This window comes from Schistocerca serialis, chromosome 9 (assembly GCF_023864345.2).
Source record: "Schistocerca serialis cubense isolate TAMUIC-IGC-003099 chromosome 9, iqSchSeri2.2, whole genome shotgun sequence".
Classification (NCBI taxonomy): Eukaryota; Metazoa; Arthropoda; class Insecta; order Orthoptera; family Acrididae; genus Schistocerca; species Schistocerca serialis.
The window spans coordinates 7538341-7561712 of record NC_064646.1 but is presented as its reverse complement, the minus strand read 5'-3'; positions in this window follow the sequence as shown (position 1 = coordinate 7561712).

Sequence of the window (23372 nt, the reverse complement as noted above, 5' to 3'; positions counted from 1 at the left end):
GTGACCGAGACTTGTAACCAATGGCAGCCCATACCATCACGCCGGGTGATACGCCAGTATGGCGATGACGAATACACGCTTCCAATGTGCGTTCACCGCGATGACTCCAAACACGGATGCGACCATCATGATGCTGTAAACAGAACCTGGATTCATCCGAAAAAATGACGTTTTGCCATTCGTGCACCCAGGTTCGTCGTTGAGTACACCATCGCAGGCGCTCCTGTCTGTGATGTAGCGTCAAACGTAACCGCAGCCACGGTCTCCGAGCTGATAGTCCATGCTGCTGCAAACGTCGTCGAACTGTTCGTGCAGATGGTTGTTGCCTTGCAAACGTTCCCATCTGTTGACTCAGGGATCGAGACGTGGCTGCACGATCCGTTACAGGCATGTGGATAAGATGCCTGTCATCTCGACTGCTAGCGATACGAGGCAGTTGGGATCCAGTACGGCGTTCCGTATTACCCACCTGAACCCACCGATTCCATAATCTGCTAACAGTCATTGGATCTCGACCAACACGAGCAGCAATGTCGCCATATGATAAACCGCAATCGCGATAGGCTACAATCCGACATTTATCAAAGTCTGAAACGTGATGGTACTCATTTCTCCTCCTTACACGAGGCATCACAACAACGTTTCACGAGGCAACGCCGGTCAACTGCTGTTTGTGTATGAGAAATCTGTTGGAAACTTTCCTCATGTCAGCATGTTGTAGGTGTCGCCAACCTTGTGTGAATGATCTGAAAAGCTAATCATTTGCATATCACAGCGGTTAAATTTCGCGTCTATAGCACGTCATCTTCGTGGTGTAGCAATTTAAATGGATAGTAGTGTATTTACGAACGGCTTTCAATAAGTAATGCAACACATTTTTTTCTGAAAGCACGTTGTTTTTATTGAGGATCCTAGTAGACCACATATTTCCTCAGTGTTTTAGCTACTAAACTCCGTTTTTCATCATAGTCTCCATTCAATGCGATGGCCTTACGCCACCTTACTGCGGCGTCCGTTTGGTACGACTCTGCTGGACGACGTCGGAGCCAACTTCTTGCTGCATCACGAATGTCCCCAACATCCACGTGCTGCTCTCTGCGGAGCGCATCCTTCGTTGGGCCACACAGACGGAAGTGTAAGATGCGAGATCCGGGCTGTACGGTGGATAAAGAAGAACAATCTGTACCTCTCAGTACCCCAACTGGTGGACGAATGTGTCAGGACTACCAACTGAGACGCCGAGTTGAGCGGCAAGGTGTTTCCTTGTGATCCATCGACGAGTATATCCGCACGTTCCGACACTGCGGGAGTCACAGCTGTTTGCAGCCGGCCCGCACGCGTAAATCGGACAGGTTTGCCAACCTTTTCGCGATGATGACAGACGCCTAATCCAACGGCTCGTCGTGCTTTTTTTTTCACTGTCAGATCGCCGTAGATACTCCGCAAGCGCTTATGAATATTGGCAATGCTCTTGTTTCCCGACGAAACAAACAGAATAACCGCTCTTTGCTTGAAACTTACCTCCGTTACAGACGTCAGTTTGAATTCTACCTATAGTGCCGTCATCGATCGGAACTTCATGAAACTGCAGGGGCTGAAGCGGGAATGTTACACAAAAAAATCCTGTAATTTTTTCGACCGAAACTGGACGAGGTCGTATGCCCCTCGCACAAAACCATTGTGAATCGAGATCTTCGCACACCGCTCAGGTGCTATGACCAGCTGGAGTGAAGATGTGGCCCGGATAGCCCGATCAGGGCGTTGACGACAGTATTTTTAGTGTTGCAGTCTTCTTTTAAAAAACTTTTATTTTCCAAGATCGCAATCAAGGATACAACGATTACTATTTTCGACCAGTTAATCAGCCATCTTCAGATCACATAACCGAAAGCAGACTGCCTGTTTCCGCCAGCTGGATAGCTTTTTGCAAAATTGTCAACAGACGAGATGATTCCTTATGTTGCCTTACATCATCACGCTGTATCTGTTATACTGCACACGGCACGGTAGCGTATACATATAGTAACTACAGTTTTTGAGATTGGAAATGTAAACATGTTTGTGACAAAGCGTCCCGCTTTATTAAACGATGTAAACACACTTTTCTGAGATCCGAAGATGATCATTTAACCGGTCGAAACCATTAATCGGTTTAGCGTTCCTTGCGATCGTGTCAAATAAAAAGTTTTCCAAAAGAAGACTGCAAAACTATATTTAAACATCGCCTCCTGCTACACTGAAAATGTCGGATAATAACAATAATTTTGTCTTGCGCTGATGTCGTCGCTTTTAACTGAATGAGACGGAGAGTGTCTTCTAGGATGCTTAGCAAATGTGATTCTGGAAAGGAGAGGCGAAGCTGTGATTCGTGTGATGTGAATAAGGGTACAAACACTTAATGATTCAATTTAAGAATAATTTCCCCTTAACCTTATGGGGCAGCGTATCTCTGCAAATCAACCAGCACAGACCAGCTCTATGCTTGTAACTCGTTCAGACAGTACACAATCGAATACCTTAAACGCAACTGGAAAAAGTGCGGAAGAGTGCTAGTTCCTCCCTATGTTTGAGACAGACAGAAAACATCACCTGTTACTTGGTGCGACTATACAGGGTGAGTCACCTAACATTACCGCTTGATATATTTCGTAAACCACATCAAATACGAATCGATTCCACAGAACGAACGTGAGGAGAGGGGCTAGTGTAATTGGTTAATACAAACCATAAAAAAATGCACGGAAGTATGTTTCTTAACACAAACCTACGTTTTTTAAATGGAACCCCGTTAGTTTTGTTAGCACATCTGAACATATAAACAAATACGTAATCAGCGCCGTTTGTTGCATTGTAAAATGTTAATTACATCCGGAAATATTGTAACCTAAGGTTGACGCTTGAGTACCACTCCTTCGCTGTTCGATCGTGTGTATCGGAGAGCACCGAATTGCGTAGGGATCCAAAGGGAACAGTGATGGACCTTAGGTACAGAAGAGACTGTAACAGCACATTACGTCCACAGGCTAACACCTTTTTATTGGTCTTTTCCACTGACGCACATGTACATTATCATGAGGGGTGAGGTACACGTACACACGTGGTTTCCGTTTTCAATTACGGAGTGGAATAGAGTGTGTCCCGACATGTCAGGCCAATAGATGTTCAATGTGGTGGCCAGCATTTGCTGCACACAATTGCAATCTCTGGCGTAATGAATGTCGTACAGTCCGCAGTACATCTGGTGTAATGTCGCCGCAGGCTGCCACAATACGTTGTTTCGTATCCTCTGGGGTTGTAGGCACATCACGGTACACATTCTCGTTTAACGTACCCCACAGAAAGAAGTCCAGAGGTGTAAGATCAGGAGAACGGGCTCGCCAATTTATGCGTCCTCCACGTCCTATGAAACGCCCGTCGAACATCCTGCCAAGGGCCAGCCTAGTGTTAATTGCGGAATGTGGAGGTGCACCATCATGCTGATACCACATACGTCGACGCGTTTCCAGTGGGACATTTTCGAGCTACGTTGGCAGATCATTCTGTAGAAACGCGATGTATGTTGCAGCTGTTTGGGCCCCTGCAATGAAGTGAGGACAATGTTTGAAGCGTCAACTTTAGGTTACAATATCTCCGGATGTAATTAACATTTTACAATGCAACAAACGGCACTGATTACGTATTTGTTTATATGTTCAGATGTGCTAACAAAACTAACGGGGTTCCATTTAAAAAACGTAGGTCTGTGTTAAAAAACAAACTTCTGTGCATTTTTTTATGGTTTGTATTAACCAATTACACTAGCCCCTCTCCTCACGTTCGTTCTGTGGAATCGGTTCGTCAGTATTTGATGTGGTTTATGAAATATATCCAGCTGTAACGTTAGGTCACTCACCCTGTATAAGGGCTCCACAGCAAACGTGCTCCGCGAGCAGACATTGAACGCAGGTTTGCGAACAGCAAGCATTGTACTCACTCTGTCATCACTGGCGTAGATAAATTAAGACGCAAATGTATTACAGACATTGGCTGCGAGCGGGCATTGCTTTAAATCAATCGGGGACGTTGAAAATTTGTACCGGACGCGGATTCAAACACGTGTTTCCCGCTTACCAGCAGATAGGCTGACCACTATGACATACGGACACAGTGGTAATCTACGGTACGGACTACCCATAGCGTGCCTCACGTAAGGCCCCGTTTTTCGACCTATGCACACAGTAGTACGCCCATTTTCCTCATCACTCGCAGCATTTCGCCGATTCACGTAAGAGTTCGGGCCTGGTGTGTATCCGCACTGAAGAAATCATTGGCCGTTCTCGCCTGAATTATATACAGGGTTATTACAAATGATTGAAGCGATTTCACAGCTCTACAATAACTTTATTATTTGAGATATTTTCACAATGCTTTGCACACACATACAAAACTCAAACAGTTTTTTTAGGCATTCACAAATGTTCGATATGTGCCCCTTTAGTGATTCGGCAGACATCAAGCCGATAATCAAGTTCCTCCCACACTCGGCGCAGCATGTCCCCATCAATGAGTTCGAAAGCATCGTTGATGCGAGCTCGCAGTTCTGGCACGTTTCTTGGTAGAGGAGGTTTAAACACTGAATCTTTCACATAACCCCACAGAAAGAAATCGCATGGGATTAAGTCGGGAGAGCGTGGAGGCCATGACATGAATTGCTGATCATCATCTCCACCACGACCGATCCATCGGTTTTCCAATCTCCTGTTTAAGAAATGCCGAACATCATGATGGAAGTGCGGTGGAGCACCATCCTGTTGAAAGATGAAGTCGGCGCTGTCGGTCTCCAGTTGTGACATGAGCCAATTTTCCAGCATGTACAGATACACGTGTCCTGTAACGTTTTTTTCGCAGAAGAAAAAGGGGCCGTAAACTTTAAACCGTGAGATTGCACAAAACACGTTAACTTTTGGTGAATTGCGAATTTGCTGCACGAATGCGTGAGGATTCTCTACCGCCCAGATTCGCACATTGTGTCTGTTCACTTCACCATTAAGAAAAAATGTTGCTTCATCACTGAAAACAAGTTTCGTACTGAACGCATCTTCTTCCATGAGCTGTTGCAACCGCACCGAAAATTCAAAGCGTTTGACTTTGTCATCGGGTGTCAGGGCTTGTAGCAATTGTAAACGCTAATGCTTCTGCTTTAGCCTTTTCCGTAAGATTTTCCAAACCGTCGGCTGTGGTACGTTTAGCTCCCTGCTTGCTTTATTCGTCGACTTCCGCGGGCTACGCGTGAAACTTGCTCGCACGCGTTCAACCGTATCTTCGCTCACTGCAGGCCGACCTGTTGATTTCCCCTTACAGAGGCATCCAGAAGCTTTAAACTGCGCATGCCATCGCCGAATGGAATTAGCAGTTGGTGGATCTTTATTGAACTTCATCCTGAAGTGTCGTTGCACTGTTACGACTGACTGATGTGAGTGCATTTCAAGCACGACATACGCTTTCTCGGCTCCTGTCGCGATTTTGTCTCACTGCGCTCTCGAGCGCGCCGGCGGCAGAAACCTGAAGTGCGGCTTCAGCCGAACAAAACTTTATGAGTTTTTCTACGTATCTGTAGTGTGTCGTGACCATATGTCAATGAATGGAGCTACAGTGAATTTATGAAATCGCTTCAATCATTTGTAATAGCCTTGTATATGTGCTGTCAGATCTGTCTGACATGTTCGGAAGAACAGATACCACGTGTATGTAACAGACGATTTACCGCACATATTGCCGATTTTCCAAAATTCATTGAGCAACAGCCTCCAAGATATCTGAAACGGAAGCATATTGCGAGGGAGTTATTGCGAAGACTATAAGCATTCTACCGCTCAACTGATCTCTTGATACTCGATCGTTCGATAACGTGCGTCGACGCGAGTTACATCTGGACTTCGCCACAATTTCTCTTAGTTTCCTGATTTGGTATCTCGGAATCAACCCCCAGCGATTCCAAATTAACGCCGATATGAAAGTTCCTTGCATATTAAGACTGTGTGCCGCACACGGACTCGAACCCGGGACCATTGTCTTACGTGGGAAAATGCTCTGTCAACTGAGCTACCCGAGAACTACTCACAACCCGATCTCATAGCTTTACTTCCATCAGTAACTCATCTCCTACATTCTATACTTCACAGAGGTTCTACTGCTAAATTTTCTGAACTAGCATTCCTGGGATGGCTCTGAACACTATGGGACTTAACATCAGAGGTCATCAGTCCCCTAGAACTTAGAACTACTTAAACCTAACTAACCTAAGGACATCACATACATCCACGCCCGAGGCAGGATTCGAACCTGCGACCGTAGCGGTCGCGCGGTTCCAGACTGAAGCGCCTAGAACCGCTCAGCCACAACGGCCGGCTGCATTCCTGGAAGAAAGGATACTGCGGGAACATAGCTTGTCACAACCCGGAGGATGTTTCCAGAATGAAATCTTCCCTTTGCAGTGGAGTGGTCGCTGATATGAAAATTACTGGTAGATTAAAGCTGTGTGCCGGGCCTAGACTCGAACCTGGGACCTCTTTCGCGGCGAACTGCTAGTCTTGCAAGTACCGTTGGAGATCTTCTGTGAAGTTTGGAAGGGAGGAGGCGAGGAACTGGCGGAAGTAAAGCTGTGAGGACAGGTCGTGAGTCTTGTTCGGGTAGCTCAGCTGACAGAGCACTTGCCTGTAAAAGGCGAAGGTTCCGGGTTCAAGTCCAGGTCTAGCACACAGTTCTAATCTGCCAGAATATTCTTGTCAGTGCACACTCTGCTGCAGAGTGAAAACTTATTCTGGCTTCCAAAAGTATTTGTGATATACCCTCTACTTAAGAGAATTCATCCACACAGCTCTTGGAGCAAATATTCAAACGATGGTGCAAAACATTAAGAATCACAAGGCAGCACGTCGGAAACGTGCTGTATTTTATGACATTTTTGGTAAAGCCTCCCCTAGTTCACCCCTAGTGGGGACCGATGCCTAGAAGAACGAATTCAACATTCCAAACATTCTTGAGTTGAAACTTCCTGGCAGATTAAATCAGTGTGCCGGACCGAGACTCGAACTTGGGACCTTTGCCTTTCGCGGACCAGTGCTCTACCAACTGAGCTACCCAAGCACGACTCACGCCCCGTCCTCACAGCTTTACTTCTGCCAGTACCTCGTCTCCTACCTTCCAAACTTTACAGAATCTCTCCTGCGAAACTTGCAGAATTAGCACTCCTGAAAGAAAGGATATTCTTGAGTTGTTGACTTATTTGCTTTCTTATAATGTAGCGGATCTAACGTCTCGAAATGATAATCCATCTAAGACTTACAGGTTTTGCTGAACTATCGTACTATCGTACATGTGTTCAATAGGCTACGTGAAGATGTAAAGAAATCGGATACAATCAACTGGATTCACATCAAAGATATCAGTCAGCTATGATTACAGTCGCAGTGACAAGTAAGCTGTTTGTTTTTTTAGCACATGTTAACAATGAACGTCTCCTCTGGTTCTTTCATCACTTCCGGAGAATATTCAACACCCGGGAGCTTCCACTAATAGTCGTTTCGAAAATTCAATGTTACTTGGAGCAAAAAGAATAAACTAAACGAAATACACTGCATAATAATTTATGCCAGGACAAGCTACCACTCACTTAAAAAGAACCACAGTGCTCTTTTTAGAGCTTGCTGTGCTTTTTTCCTAGGTGGGGGAAGGGAAATGCGGAATAGGAAAGAAATAGCCGAAGAACATCAACAAAAGCAAAACGAGGATAATGGAATGTAGTCAAATTAAATCGGGTGATGCTGAGGGAATTAGATTAGGAAATGAGACACTTCGAGTAGTAAAGGAGTTTTGCTATTTAGGGAGTAAAATAACTGATGATGGTCGAAGTGGAGAGGATATAAAATGTTGACTGGCAATGGCAAGGAAATCGTTTCTGAAGAAGAGAAATTTGTTAACATCGAGTATAGATTTAAGTGTCAGGAAGTCGTTTCTGAAAGTATTTGTATGGAGTGTAGCCATGTATGGAAGTGGAACATGGACGATAACTAGTTTGGACAAGAAGAGAATAGAAGCTTTCGAAATGTGGTGCTACAGAAGAATGCTGAAGATAAGGTCGGTAGATCACGTAACTAATGAGGAAGTACCGAATAGGATTGGGTAGAAGAGAAGTTTGTGGCACAACTTGACTAGAAGAAGGGATCGGTTGGTAGGACATGTTTTGAGGCATCAAGGGATCACAAATTTGGCATTGGAGGGCAGCCTGGAGGGTAAAAATCGTAGAGGGAGACCAAGAGATGAATACACTAAGCAGATTCAGAAGGATGTAGGTTGCAGTAGGTACTGGGAGATGAAGAAGCTTGCACATGATAGAGTAGCATGGAGAGCTGCATCAAACCAGTCTCAGGACTGAAGACCACAACAACAACAGCCGAAGTAGACACAAAAAGCAGGAGTTTATATTTGTTGACCGTTGGTAGCTGACTGCCATTAAGCTGTGTTTTGTTTTGACACAAATGGCGCCGTTACACAGTTCACTGCAGGAGACAAACACCTATGAACGCAACTGCCTTTTCGCCGTGGACTTCAGTTGCTTTTACTCTGTGAGACGTCGCGTCTCTCGTGACACGTGAAGAAAAGCAAATATAGCGATGTCGTTTGTCTTTTGCGGACGCTCGACTGTGCGGTTATCAGTGAGTCTATTAAAAAGTTGCGAGATGAGCGTCGTTAAACGGGCAAAAAGTTACACAGCGCCCAATTGAAAGAGTCCCCCCACCCCTCTCTCTCTCTCTGTTGACACACACACACACACACACACACACACACACACACACACAGCAGAGAGAGAGAGAGAGAGAGAGAGAGAGAGAGAGAGAGAGAGAGGGGGGGGGGGGGGGGGGGGAACGACTACTTCACACCTCTTTACGTTCCTACTCACAAAATCTTCACATGCACTTCAGGTAAAATAAAAAGTAAACTCGTAATACCTTTTTACGATCGTCCACTACAAAACACACTTTAACCGAGATTTTCATGTAATGTGTCTCGTTAAATTATTTCCAGCCTTAACATCGTGTTATCTTTTGTCATGTCGTAATGGTCCCTTTCGATGTATCTTTGAAAATCTATGTTGTTGTTGTGGTCTTCAGTCTTGAGACTGGTTTGATGCAGCTATCCATGCTACTCTATCCTGTGCAAGCTTCCTCATCTCCCAGTACCTACTGCAGCCTACATTCTTCTGAATCTGCTTACTGTATTCATCTCTCCGTCTCCCTCTACGATTTTTACCCTCCATGCTGCCCTCCAATACTAAATTGGTGATCCCTTAATGTCTCAGAACATGTCCTACCAACCGATTCCTTCTTCTAGTCAAGCTGTTGCACAAACTCCTCCCCAATTCTATTCAATACCTCGTCATTAGTTATGTGATCTACCCATCTAATCTTCAGCATTCTTCTGTAGCACCACATTTCGAAAGCTTGTATTCTCTTCTTGTCCACACTATTTATCGTCCACGTTTCACTTCCATACATGGCTACACTCCATACAAATACTTTCAGAAACGACTTCCTGACACTTAAATCTATACTCGATGTTAACAAATTTCTCTTCTTCAGAAACGCTTTCCTTGCCATTGCCAGTCTACATTTTATATCCTCTCTACTTCGACCATCATCAGTTATTTTGCTCCCCAAATAGCAGAACTCATTTACTACTTTAAGCGTCTCATTTCCTAATCTAATTCCCTCAGCATCACCCGACGTAATTCGACTACATTCCATTATCCTCGTTTTGCTTTTGTTGATGTTCATCTTATACCCTCCTTTCAAGACACTGTCCATTCCGTTCAACTGTTCTTCCAAGTCCTTTGGTGTCTCTGACAGAATTACAATGTCGTCGGCGAACCTCATTTTAATATCTACTCCGAATTTTTCTGTTGTTTCCTTCACTGCTTGCTCAATATACAGATTGAATAACATCGGGGATAGGCTACAACCCTGTCTCACTCCCTTCCCAACCACTGCTTCCGTTTCATACCCCTCGACTCGTAACTGCTATCTGCTTTCTGTACAAATTATAAATAGCCTTTCGCTCCCTGTATTTTACCCCTGCCACCTTCAGAATCTATGGGAAGAAAATAAATGCACCATCGATATGTGTCAGTATTGGGTCATAATACTGCAGTAAGTTGTTGATTTCCGAACACGATACAAAAGGGCAGAATTACCACACTGCCTGATAAAGTCACACAGCCAGAAGGCTATGGTCGAACGACAACGTAACTTCAAAGACCTGAACACCACCGGCGGGTACTTAAATGGCTAGAGCGGAAATTTTCTGGGACAGGTAGAACAGCCACCAGATTGCATTATTGTTGCTCGTGTCTAGTGTTGTTATGTGGTCTTGGAGGTTATGTAAGGTGCATAAACAGCGCCACATACTGGGTGATAACACTTTGAAGGAGACACAGATGCCGTGCAATCGTGTGAGACGACGTTATCAGCACTTAACCAGGTCTAAAACTGACCTCATTGTGGGTCTCCAATTGGCGGTGTGGTCGAATCGTGCAGTACATTTGGGGGATATTTGGATGTGACAGTGGCCCGACGTTGGTCTGCATAGGGACGTAAGGGCAAGCGCAATCCTCATCGAGGTTCCAGTTGACCACGTCTGAGCTCCACAACGGATGATCGCCGTATTGTGCACCAAGCACAACGTAACCCATTCGAATCTGCGCCTGCCATCCGAGGACACGTAATGGATTCCTGTAACATTTGTCTCATGCCGCACCATTGGTCGGACAGTAGCGACAACCTCTTTAGGGAATTAGCGTCGCCTGTGTAGGCTGCCGTTAACACCACAACACAAGCGGCAGCGTTCGGTGTGGTGTGTGACTGGGAAGCATGTAGTATTCATGAACAGCGTGGCACTGTTCAGCGTTGACTCGCTATTTCATACTAACCCTGATGACCATCGCCGACGAGTACAGCAGCGACTTGGCAATAACGATCAAAACTATGCCTGTTTATGTATGTGTATACACTCCTGGAAATTGAAATAAGAACACCGTGAATTCATTGTCCCAGGAAAGGGAAACTTTATTGACACATTCCTGGGGTCAGATACATCACATGATCACACTGACAGAACCACAGGCACATAGACACAGGCAACAGAGCATGCACAATGTCGGCACTAGTACAGTGCATATCCACCTTTCGCAGCAATGCAGGCTGCTATTCTCCCATAGAGACGATCGTAGAGATGCTGGATGTAGTCCTGTGGAACGGCTTGCCATGCCATTTCCACCTGGCGCCTCAGTTGGACCAGCGTTCGTGCTGGACGTGCAGACCGCGTGAGACGGCGCTTCATCCAGTCCCAAATATGCTCAATGGGGGACAGATCCGGAGATCTTGCTGGCCAGGGTAGTTGACTTACACCTTCTAGAGCACGTTGGGTGGCACGGGATACATGCGGACGTGCATTGTCCTGTTGGAACAGCAAGTTCCCTTGCCGGTCTAGAAATGGTACAACGATGGGTTCGATGACGGTTTGGATGTACCGTGCACTATTCAGTGTCCCCTCGACGATCACCAGTGGTGTACGGCCAGTGTAGGAGATCGCTCCCCACACCACGATGCCGGGTGTTGGCCCTGTGTGTCTCGGTCGTATGCAGTCCTGATTGTGGCGCTCACCTGCACGGCGCCAAACACGCATACGACCATCATTGGCACCAAGGCAGAAGCGACTCTCATCGCTGAAGACGACACGTCTCCATTCGTCCCTCCATTCACGCCTGTCGCGACACCACTGGAGGCGGGCTGCACGATGTTGGGGGCGTGAGCGGAAGACGGCCTAACGGTGTGCGGGACCGTAGCCCAGCTTCATGGAGACGGTTGCGAATGGTCCTCGCCGATACCCCAGGAGCAACAGTGTCCCTAATTTGCTGGGAAGTGGCGGTGCGGTCCCCTACGGCACTGCGTCTTGGCGTGCATCCGTGCGTCGCTGCGGTCCGGTCCCAGGTCGACGGGCACGTGCACCTTCCGCCGACCACTGGCGACAGCATCGATGTACTGTGGAGAGCTCACGCCCCACGTGTTGAGCAATTCGGCGGTACGTCCACCCGGCCTCCCACATGCCCTCTATACGCCCTCGCTCAAAGTTCGTCAACTGCACATACGGTTCACGTCCACGCTGTCGCGGCATGCTACCAGTGTTAAAGACTGCGATGGAGCTCCGTATGCCACGGCAAACTGGCTGACACTGACGGCGGCGGTGCACAAATGCTGCGCAGCTAGCGCCATTCGACGGCCAACACCGCGGTTCCTGGTGTGTCCGCTGTGCCGTGCGTGTGATCATTGCTTGTACAGCCCTCTCGCAGTGTCCGGAGCAAGTATGGTGGGTCTGACACACCGGTGTCAATGTGTTCTTTTTTCCATTTCCAGGAGTGTACATGCCATCAATGATGAAATATTATTTTGAAACGAGAAAATCTCCCCATCTTTACGTGTTTTGAACATAAAAGTATTACTAATAAATATATTTCTCTGTAAATAATACTAAGAATAACAAAGACTATTAATATATTATGCCATGGAATTTCAGTAAAATTGTGTGATAAAGACTTCGATGAACAAAATGATCACTCTGGTGTAAGCTCTCGAACCTACTAGACGCTTTCGTATGGGGTTGCTTCTGAACGCACTATTTTTTAAATTGTACCGAAGTTTTTCCAGAATGTGTGTATGAAAACTATTTGTCATTGAAATCTCATTTTATACGTCTCCCTCCACATGAATTTAATTACGTCGAAAGAATTGAGCATCGTTGCAATTCAAGTTTTGTCATTCGCCATCTGTTATTCTTTTGTTGTAATGGGGCACTGGCAGTCATTACGTGCTTCACTCACAAGATAACAGGAAAAAAATACTTTTTGCAGAAAAGTTTTCATTAAATATACACGGCGAACGCTAAGGTAAATAATAATACGAGACTCAAGACTTTCCTACGAGTACATCGCTGTTTGGTAAAAAAAAAATATTGTTTTCACTGCCGTAAATATTATGAAAGGGTCCTGCAGCCACCTTTCATTAGTCCGGTAGCCCATTTTCATTACCATTTCTCTTTCTTTTCCTTGTTTCTCTATTCTCTTTACTCTCATAGTAGTGTGACTGAATGAATGTGGTTGTGTGTCACGTTACTAGACGGTGGCGTAGTCTACTGCAGAAAGTCTGCGATAGTCGTACAGATTCAGCAGCAGTTGTACAGAATAGCCAACTCTCGTAGTGGTCAAGTAGGCAAAGAGGTTTTCGCTACTTGTGAGAAATCCACCTGCGTTAGGTTGGTGGCGGAAATGGCATCTTTGGGTTTTCCGGGCCATGCGGAGCATGGAAGAGGCTGGAGAAGCGGGAGGCAGTCTGCCGGCGGTACGGGAAGCGTCCACAGCTGTGCTCCAGTCGAAGAAGGGTGAGTTAGACTGACCGCGTGGCGCGTTGTTACTTGGCGAGGGGAGAGCTGTTAGCCTTTGGTCTCGCTTTTCAAATCTGGAAGATTACTTTGCCTTGTCGCAGCAAGGAATGCAAAACTTTGGCAGATTTTTCTTTTAGCAAATTTCTGTAGCAGACTTGGATCCGCCGGAAGAGCGCCACACAAAGGTGTCGATAAGAAGTGAGCACTCGCTTCTGTATCAATGTCTGTCTGCCTTCAGCTGTGCCTGTATAAGCTTTCACCTTTCTAAATATTTAGAGCTTTGCCTTCTCGTAAATTTTCCTTACTTTCCGTGTCTTTCGTCCGTGGGGAGCCAACCACGTGGTAGAACATTATAGTTGTTGGGCTACCGGCATCACTAACTGTCCGATCGCATGTTTGTTTTAGAAAATGTTAACATGATTGTATGATGTGATATTGTTGGAATTTGGCACTATACCTGAAAATTGTGCCTCCACAAACCACGTGTTATCAGGAATCGTGTACATGCCTCACATCCTTAGTTTAGGAATAAATGATTTTATCTACAATTTTCTCTTGTGTTTCGAGATTACGTTTTTGCGCCTAAGCCACTCACCTCGTAGCTTTCCCGTTAGCACATCCAATGCGTTTCCTTATGCACAGGTCCAGTGATTAGTCTCCTCTTGTATTTTATAACAAAGGCTTTAGATTAAGTCATATTTTCAGGTGTGTTGCTGGGAGCTGATCTTATGCAGTGTTCATGCACTTTCTATTTTATTTTTAATGTTTGATTGTCGTGAACAGCGCACGGGCAATACTATTAATTACATCGTGTCGGCTGTGAGCGACCTCACAACGTATGCATTTTTGTGAGTTTTTGGTCTGTGATCGAATTAATTTATTTTCCGACTCGACCAAATCTTTGATTAGTTGTATGGTTAGAGTCGGTGGCGACCCTATTCTTCTCACGTTGATTTCATAAGCAATAAGTATTTCCATTCCCAATAATAAGGAATAACCCGTAGTAACAGGTTAGTTACAATTATTCGAATCACAATTAACAGTATAAAAGGTCAGTGTTTAACAGGGAATTTACGTAACACTGAGAATAATAGTGCAGCTACGCATGTGATCATATCGTGTATGTTTCTGCAAGAGTATTTGTTTATCGGGCGCTAACTACTATAGTTTTGAACAGACCACGCTTATTTTTCAGCTAGCCGTGTGTGTTGACAACGTAAGTAAATTGTTACAACCCAACCTAGCACCTTTTCTCAGAATTAGTTGCCTACGCAGCAACATTAATGATTTTTGGTTCAAATGGCTCTGCCGGCCGTGGTGATCTAGCGGTTCTAGGCGCTCAGGTTCGAATCCTGCCTCGGGCATGGATGTGTGTGATGTCCTTAGGTTAGTTAGGTTTAAGTAGTTCTAAGTTCTAGGGGACTTATGACCTCAGCAGTTGAGTCCCATAGTGCTCAGAGCCATTTGAACCATTTTTTTTTCAAATGGCTCTGAGCACTATGGGACTCAACTTCTGAGGTCATCAGTCCCCTAGAACTTAGAACTACTTAAACCTAACTAACCTAAGGACATCACACAATCCATGCCCGAGGCAGAATTCGCGGTTCCAGACTGTAGCGCCTAGAACCGCTCGGCCACTCCGGCCTGCATTTATGATTGTTAGCGTATATTTGAGCAGCTACTACGAGTGTGCGAAATATACGCGACGTCACGACTAAGAAATATTTTCATCCAACATTACAAACTGAACAAAGCTATACCTTTCATATAAAAAGAAAGAGAGAAAGAAAGAATGAAAGAAAGAGAGAGAGAGAGAGAGAGAGAGAGAGAGAGAGAGAGAGAGAGAGAGAGAGAGAGAGAGAGAGACGGGGGGGGGGGGGATGGGGGAGGGGATATAGTCCTCACGTGTTACTTCTCATGAAACCTTACAGCGGTGGCATATGTCAAAAGAACAATGCTTTTTTAATACGACGATGCTTGTCCACACGTGAAAATCGTCTATGAACTGTGTAGAGTTTTGATATTAATTTACTGCTCTGACCACCACGATCCCAGATCTGTCCCAGAGTACGTGTGGGTCAAGCTCGGACGTCAAATCCGTACCAGTATCTGGGATTTCAAGCACCAGTTTCAATAGTTGTGGGTCGCCTGCCTCCGGAAAGAATACAATGGCTTCATGAGAACCTTCCCAATGCGTGCATCGAAGCCAGAGAGGTGCAACTTCACAGTGGTAAGTGGGCTCATACTGCCAAAAAATGGTTCAAATGGCTCTGAGCACTATGGGACTTAACATCTATGGTCATCAGTCCCCTAGAACTTAGAACTAATTAAACCTAACTAACCTAAGGACATCACACGACACCCAGTCATCACGAGGCAGAGAAAATCCCTGACGCCGCCGGGAATCGAACCCGGGAACCCGGGCGTGGGAAGCGAGAACGCTACCGCACGACCACGAGATGCGGAGCTCATACTGCCAAACTTTGTCTTGACTTTGCAGTCGCTGAAACAACATACCGTCTACACACGGTAAAGATTGATTTCGATTCCTCCTTCCCTTCTAGGGGCTCCGCTGTTTAGTCAGGCAGTGTATTTCACACTTTAGAGTGAAAATACACCAAAGATGCGTTTTAAATACCTAAAGAATCTATCGTATGGCCTAAATTCCCTTTACAAACGCACTTAGTAGTAAATGGCCCGTAATCTCTGCCATTTCTGCTTTGAAATACGCTTCCTCTATGACGAACACAATCCATGAAATCCCAGCATCAAGTTTTAATTTTTCGCTGTTTATATACACAGATGTGCATGCATGTGTCAGTCCCTTTATTAGGAGACAATTTGCAATGTTCTTGAAGACTGTAGAAATTGGAGGTATGTTGTTTCGAGATCACACAGTTTTGGTATTGTTGCTTATGTTTGCAGCAGATTCGGGGTCTTGACATGAATCTGCCTATTGTCCCGTCTTAGACAATTGCCTATGGTAACATTACAAGAGAGTGATCAACAGGTGACTGAATATTAAATATTCGACAATGAAGAAAAGAAGAGCAATCGATCGTGAAACTCATCGTTTTATCGCAGCATATCTAGATTTCAATTGTTACATACTCATCTTCAGTGCATACGATAACAGGTGACATTAGTCCAAAAGTAATTAGTCCAAAAGTAATATCATTCTGTGTTACATGGGCTAAAAATGACTACGTAGTAGTCGAAATCTACATCTGCTGTGGTAAAGCGACGGAATTCGCGATCGACTACTGTTTTCTTCTCCACTGACTACATTCAACGATAGCAGCGCACAACGGCATCATATGGATTACACCCTACCTAATATTCGTAAAATCTTCTCTTTCTTAGTATCATGGCTACATTTATGTCGATTATTTGCAGATCCAGAGTAATAAAACGGCAACTTTCCGAATGACGTGGAGTGAGACGTCTGTTAAAAATAGGAGGTTTTATCAGAATGATCATTTTACAGTCGTATAGCCACAGTATTTTAATATACAACATTTCTGAAGGAAAGTTTACAGCTCTGGGCACGAGCGAATAAATCACACCCATTAGGTACATGCACTGTGGCCATCAATCAAAGCGTATGAAACGCTGCAACAACAACCGCCATCCCCTTCTCTCCTTCCTCCAACCCCCTCGGCTCCCACCCCAAAAACAAAACATACACACACAAAGCACTCACCGAAAATGAAATACGATCATGCTATATTAATTTCAAATCAGAATCGTCCAACAAAACCAAGCGCTAAACAGAGCACAGAACAGAAAGACAAACATGAATCGAACCTATAAAACTGCTGCTCTTTCTGGAAATTTACATGAAGAGGCCGCTGCATGAAAATGGACCAAGACGATTGTAATACCAGAAAGCGTCTAAACTACACTTAGAGTCAACGAGTTGATCAAGTAATATTATGACTCTTTGTGTACAGTGTTTACTACGTACAAGAAACAGACGCCCCACAGTAAATTGCAAGAACAGTATAACGCGGCACCTTCAGCAGGAAATGTCGAAAGGTAAGTACGATACGTAATAACACAGACCGGTATATTGTTCTATCCGTTGGCCGGTGGAGAACAAGTAAATAACCGAAGTAAGCAATAGGAGAGATGTTGGTGCACAATATCTACTAGAACCACGAGCAAACAAAAAGAATGGAAGGCCAAGAATGAATTTTTCGGATTAAAAAGGGTGCAACACAGGATTTGGATTGGATTGTTTGGAGGAAAGAGACCAAACTGCGAGGTCATCGGTCTCATCGGATTAGGAAAGGACGGGGAAGGAAATCGGCCGTGCCCTTTCAAAGGAACCATCCCGGCATTTGCCTGGAGCGATTTAGGGAAATCACGGGAAACCTGGAGACGGGATTGAACCGTCGTCCACCCGAATGCGAGTCCGGTGTGCTAACCACTGCGCCACCTCGCTCGGTAACTGCTAGGTCATCGGTCTCATCGGATTAGGAAAGGACGGGGAAGGAAATCGGCCGTGCCCTTTCAAAGGAACCATCCCGGCATTTGCCTGGAGCGATTTAGGGAAATCACGGGAAACCTGGAGACGGGATTGAACCGTCGTCCACCCGAATGCGAGTCCAGTGTGCTAACCACTGTAACACAGGAATGCAGTGTTTCGCCCCCTATTGTTTACTCTATACATCGAAGAAACAGTTACGAAGATGAAAGAAAGATTCAAGAGTAGGAGTCAAATTCGAGGAGCAATGATATCAATCATAGCGTGTAGGCTTTCACGGCCGGCGTCTTCAGTAATTAAAACTTCCGGGCTAAGATGCCGTGGTCCAATAGTAGAAATACTTCTCCCTGACGTTTCGTTGCCAGCTGCGGGCAACATCATCTGAGGTGAGTCTACGACTGGCTACTAGGCCGTGGAGGTCCTCCACGGCCTAGTAGCCAGTCGTAGACTCACCTCAGATGATGTTGCCCGCAGCTGGCAACGAAACGTCAGGGAGAAGTATTTCTACTATTGGACCACGGCCTCTTAGCCCGGAAGTTTTAATTACTAATGATATCAATGATAAGATTTACTGATGAGACTGCTATCATCAGTGAAATTGAAGAAGAATTACAGAACGCATTGGATGGAATGAGCAGCCTAATGACTATAGAATATTGAATAAGAGCAAACCGAAAAAAAAATTAAAATAATAAAGGCATTTCTGGTCAAAATAAGTCTAAGGTGAGAAGGAAATTTTTGAGAATGTACGTTTCGAGCACAGCATTCTATGGTAGTGAAACATGGAATACTATGAAACTGGGAAACCGGAACAGATGAGAATCTCGTGAGATGTAAGATGTTGAGGATCTCGTGGATTAATAGATAGGGAATGAAAAGGTTGTCTTTAGACTCGGTTAAGACTCATGCATCTGAAAAAACTAACAAGAAGAAGGGAGAGAGTATGTTAAGATATCACGGAATAACTTTCGTGGCACTAGAGGGAGAGGTAGAAGCTAAACACTGCAGATGAAGCTAATTGGGGACGTGAAGTGCAAGTGCAACTCTGAGATGAAGACTTTTTGCAAGAGAGGAATTCGCATTAAAGCAGTTGGAAGACTGGTGATTCAGTTAATAATAATAATAATAATAATAATAATAATCACGCTTGGTCAAGGTCCGCGTCACTTTCCATTTTTAACCAGACATAACGTCTGAGAAAGGAAAGAAGTAATAATAATAATAGTAAAGGTCCAGGAAATCGCTAACACGTAGCATTATTTCTACGACTTCATCAACTTTGAGGATTAGATCCCGAATGAAAATCTTTTACTAACAATTTATCTAGTCTCAGTCGTGTGCCGAGGCTGACATGTGCACTCGCGCTGAAGTTTTCTCAAGTACGGGACGGTAAGATTTGTAATATCATGAAACCTGCCACTGCTGCCATTACATACGACGATTCTGGAGGGCGTCTGTGCTGCGTGCAAATCCAGAATGTCAGTCTACACGTGGGAGGGTGTTCACGTGACCATTGATACCAGCATCGTTGCACAACTCACGCAGCACGTACAACTTGTGTGACAGTTCTTCTAAAGGACAATCCCGCCGCTCGGAAGGCCACAATCTGACATCTCTCAAACTCGATCAGTTGGTTGCAGGAAGCACGAGCGCGTCGCTGTGGGTTGATTGCTTGCTTGCTTCTCACGGTTGCACCCCACTGAGCCTTCTGCCTTCTGGCTGTGAGAATTCCCTATTAAAGAGTAGACGCACATGGCGCTTTGGTACCTATCCCACTACGCAATCCGTTGGCGCACGACGTTGAAACCCTTAACACTATATCAACTATCTCCTAGGTGGCGTGTGCCATCATCGGATCAAAATCGACGTCGCCTTTCCACATGTAAAATTTTTTCGACAAAGTACATGCTAATTAATCATACGTAATTGTCATTTTTTACGAAAAATTCACGTCTTCCCGCTTATTACGTACCGCACAGAAAATCGACGAAACAATGTTAAAAACTAAACAAAATAATTATTTTTTTCGTCTGCATGTATTTTACACTTCACGGAAATGCTCGTAGGAAAAGAATTGCGAAGTTCAGAATTCGAACTACTCGAGCCGCCTGCGTGGCACACGAGTATCCTACTACAGAGCTACAAAGAGCATCGAAAATCTGTTCTAGACACTGAGATTTAAAGACGCCCGGAAAACCTTGCAGTCAGTTTTCTCGAGAATTTGTAAAAGTTGTATTGAATCGAATTGTGTAGTTGATATTTGCTGACTGACGTGTGGTTTCCTTACTCTCAGCTCATAGCTGACACGTGAAATTCCTGGGGCTGAGGTCAACCGACACCTTTCTGTTTGTGAACTGGCACTTTTCCACTGAGTCACGTGTGCTGACATGACAATAGTCCTGGGGTACCGGATAATATTGTGTCTGACCACCTTTGGCCCGGGATAGCGCAGAACCTCGACGTGGCATGGACTCAGCAAATCGCTGGAAGTCTCCTGCAGAAATATTGAGCCATTCTGCTTCCATATCCATCGGTAATTGGGGAAGTGTTGCCGGTGCACGAGTCTTTATACGAAATGACCTCTAGATTATCTTCTTCTTTATCGTCGCCTTGTCCCACGTCACGTAGGGTGGGCGTTGCTCTTCTGGATCCTTCTCCTCCGTAGTACTCTATCCATTGCCTCTTCCTTCTTCCATCCTTTCTCCCTTAGGTCTCCGGATATCTTATCCTTCCACCTCGTCTTCGGTCTTCCTCTCCTTCTCGCTCCTTCAATCTTTATATCTTCAACTCTGTTTCCGATATACTCTTCCCCTTTTCTCTGTAAGTGTCCGTACCACCTTAGTCTGCTCTTCTGTATCTTTCTCCCCATGGGTCCCACTTTCACAGCTCCTCTAACAAATTCATTTCTAATCCTGCCCTTCATTGTTACCCCACACATCCACCTCAGCATGCCAATTTCCGCCACTTCCATCTTCCTTTCCTGCGCTACTGTGATTGGCCATGTCTCTACCCACGGGGCCTTACCACCGACTTGTACACTTTCCCTTTCAAACCAATGCTCACCTTCTTGTCACACAGCACTCCACTCATTTTCCTCCAGTTGTTCCAACCACAATTTATTCGGTGTTGTATCTCGCTTTCCAGTCCTCCGTCCCTCTGTATACCCCAGGTATTTAAATTTGCAGACCGATTTCAGCTCATGATCCTGGATCTTGCAAGACCTCATCTTCACTGCCTTCAGTGCGAAATATTCTGACCTTGTCCTGCTAATTTTCATCCCTCTTTCTTCTAGTGCCTTCCTCCAAACCTCCAGCTTTTCCTCAAGTCTGTCGATGCTCTGCTCACAAAGAACCACATCATCCGCAAACGTCATATTAGACGGCGCTTCCGTCTTCACATCTTTCACCAGCACATCCATAATCAGGTCAAAGAGGTAGGGACTAAGTGCAGACACTTGATGTAACCCAACATTTACTGGAAACTCCTTTGTCATGCCCACACTACTTCTCATCTGCCCACTAGATTATCTCCGATAAATTTTCGATGGAATCCTTGCCGGGCGGTATAGGTGGCCAGAGCATTCACTCGAAATGTCCAGAATGTTCTTCAAACAAACCGCGATCAACTGTGGCCCGGTGACGTGACATCGTTGTTTAGGTGACATTAAGTCGGTGAATGGCTGCAAATGGTCTCCAAGTAACCGAACATAACCATTTCCCGTCAATCATCGATTCAGCTGGATCAGACGTCCCAGTCCATTCCATGAAAACGCAGACCACTCCACTATGCAGCCACCGACAGCTTGCACAGTGCGTTGTTGACATTCTGAGACCATGGCTTTGTTGTGTTTGTGCAATACTCGAACCCTGACGTCAGCTCTTGCCAACTGAAATCGGGACCCATCTGACCAAGCCTTGGTTTTCCTCTCACCTAGGATCCAACAGATACGGTCACGAGCTCAAGAGAGACGCTGCTCTAAGCAAAGGCACTCACGTCGGTCGTCTGGTGGCATAGCCAGTTAACGGCAAATCTAGTCGTACTGTCGTAACGGATACGTCGTCGGTTATTTCACGCAGTGTTGCTTGTCTGTTAGTACTGACAACTCTACGCAAACGACACTGTTCTCGATCGTTGACTGAAGGCTGTCGACCATTGCGTTGTCCGTGGAGAGAGGCAACGCCTGAAATCTGATATTCTCGGCACACTCTCGAATACCGTGGATCACAGAGTACTGAATGCCCTAAAGATCTCTAAAGTGGAATGTCCTATGCGTCTAGCTCCAACTACCATTCCGCGTTCTTTCTTTCTTTCTCTGGTGCCATGTCCCAGGCTGAAGCAGGGTCGGCATTGTTAGGAACAGATTTGGCAAGGTTAGTGGAAAGGGGTTGCCTGATGCTCTTCCTACCGCCACCCCGTACCCCCTGGGACGGAATTAGTGTACCCCTGCTGTTCAAATGGTTCCGAGCACTATGCGACTTAACTTCTGAGGTCATCAGTCGCCTAGAACTTTGAACTAATTAAACCAAACTAATCTAAGGACATCACACACATCCATGCCCGAGGCAGGATTCGATGATGATGATGATGATGATGATGATTAGTGTTTTAGGGCGCACAACAGCGAGGTTATCAGCGCCCGTTCCCAAAAGTTCAATTCAGAGCCGAATCGTGAGAGAAGTGGTATTGTTCAAATTGCAAGATTGGACACAGCACATCAAAACAGGGAGATAAAACTAAAAATAAAATAGCAGTACAAACAGGGAAAAATAAGTAACGGTGGCTGAGTGACCACTTACAAATAATGGGTGACCAAACCACTGGACAGCACATTAAGACTTCAATCCCAATATTTTGGGAAGAAGGCCAGACAACACACAAAAACGTAAAACTCTAGTGACACTCGCCTCATTATTAGTTAAAAGAGAGGGTAGGTCCGGTGGAAAACTGAAATCTTCCCTCAAACCTGCATATAAAACACACTCAGTTAAAATATGCCGTATCGACAGCTGTGCCCCACGAACCTGCGACCGTAGCGATCGCTCGATTCCAGACTGTAGTGCCTAGAACCGCACGGCCACTCCGGCCGGCTACCCCTGCTGTCTGCGTCGAGTGTAAATAATGGAATAGTACGAGCGCGTTCAGATGTCTTGCAAGTCGTGTAACTGAGGCGGAACGTCGGGACCAGCACGGTATTCACCTAGTGGGATGTGGAAAACCGCCTAAAAACCACATCCAGGCTGGCCGGCACACCGACCGACGGCTAACCTGGCGGGTAACTACCATTCCTCGTTCGAAGTCTGTTAATTCGCGTCGTGCGGCCATAATCACGTCGGAAACCTTTCACAGGATTCATCTGAGTACAAATGACAGCTCTGTCAAAGCATTGCCCTTTTGTACCTTGTGTACGCGATGA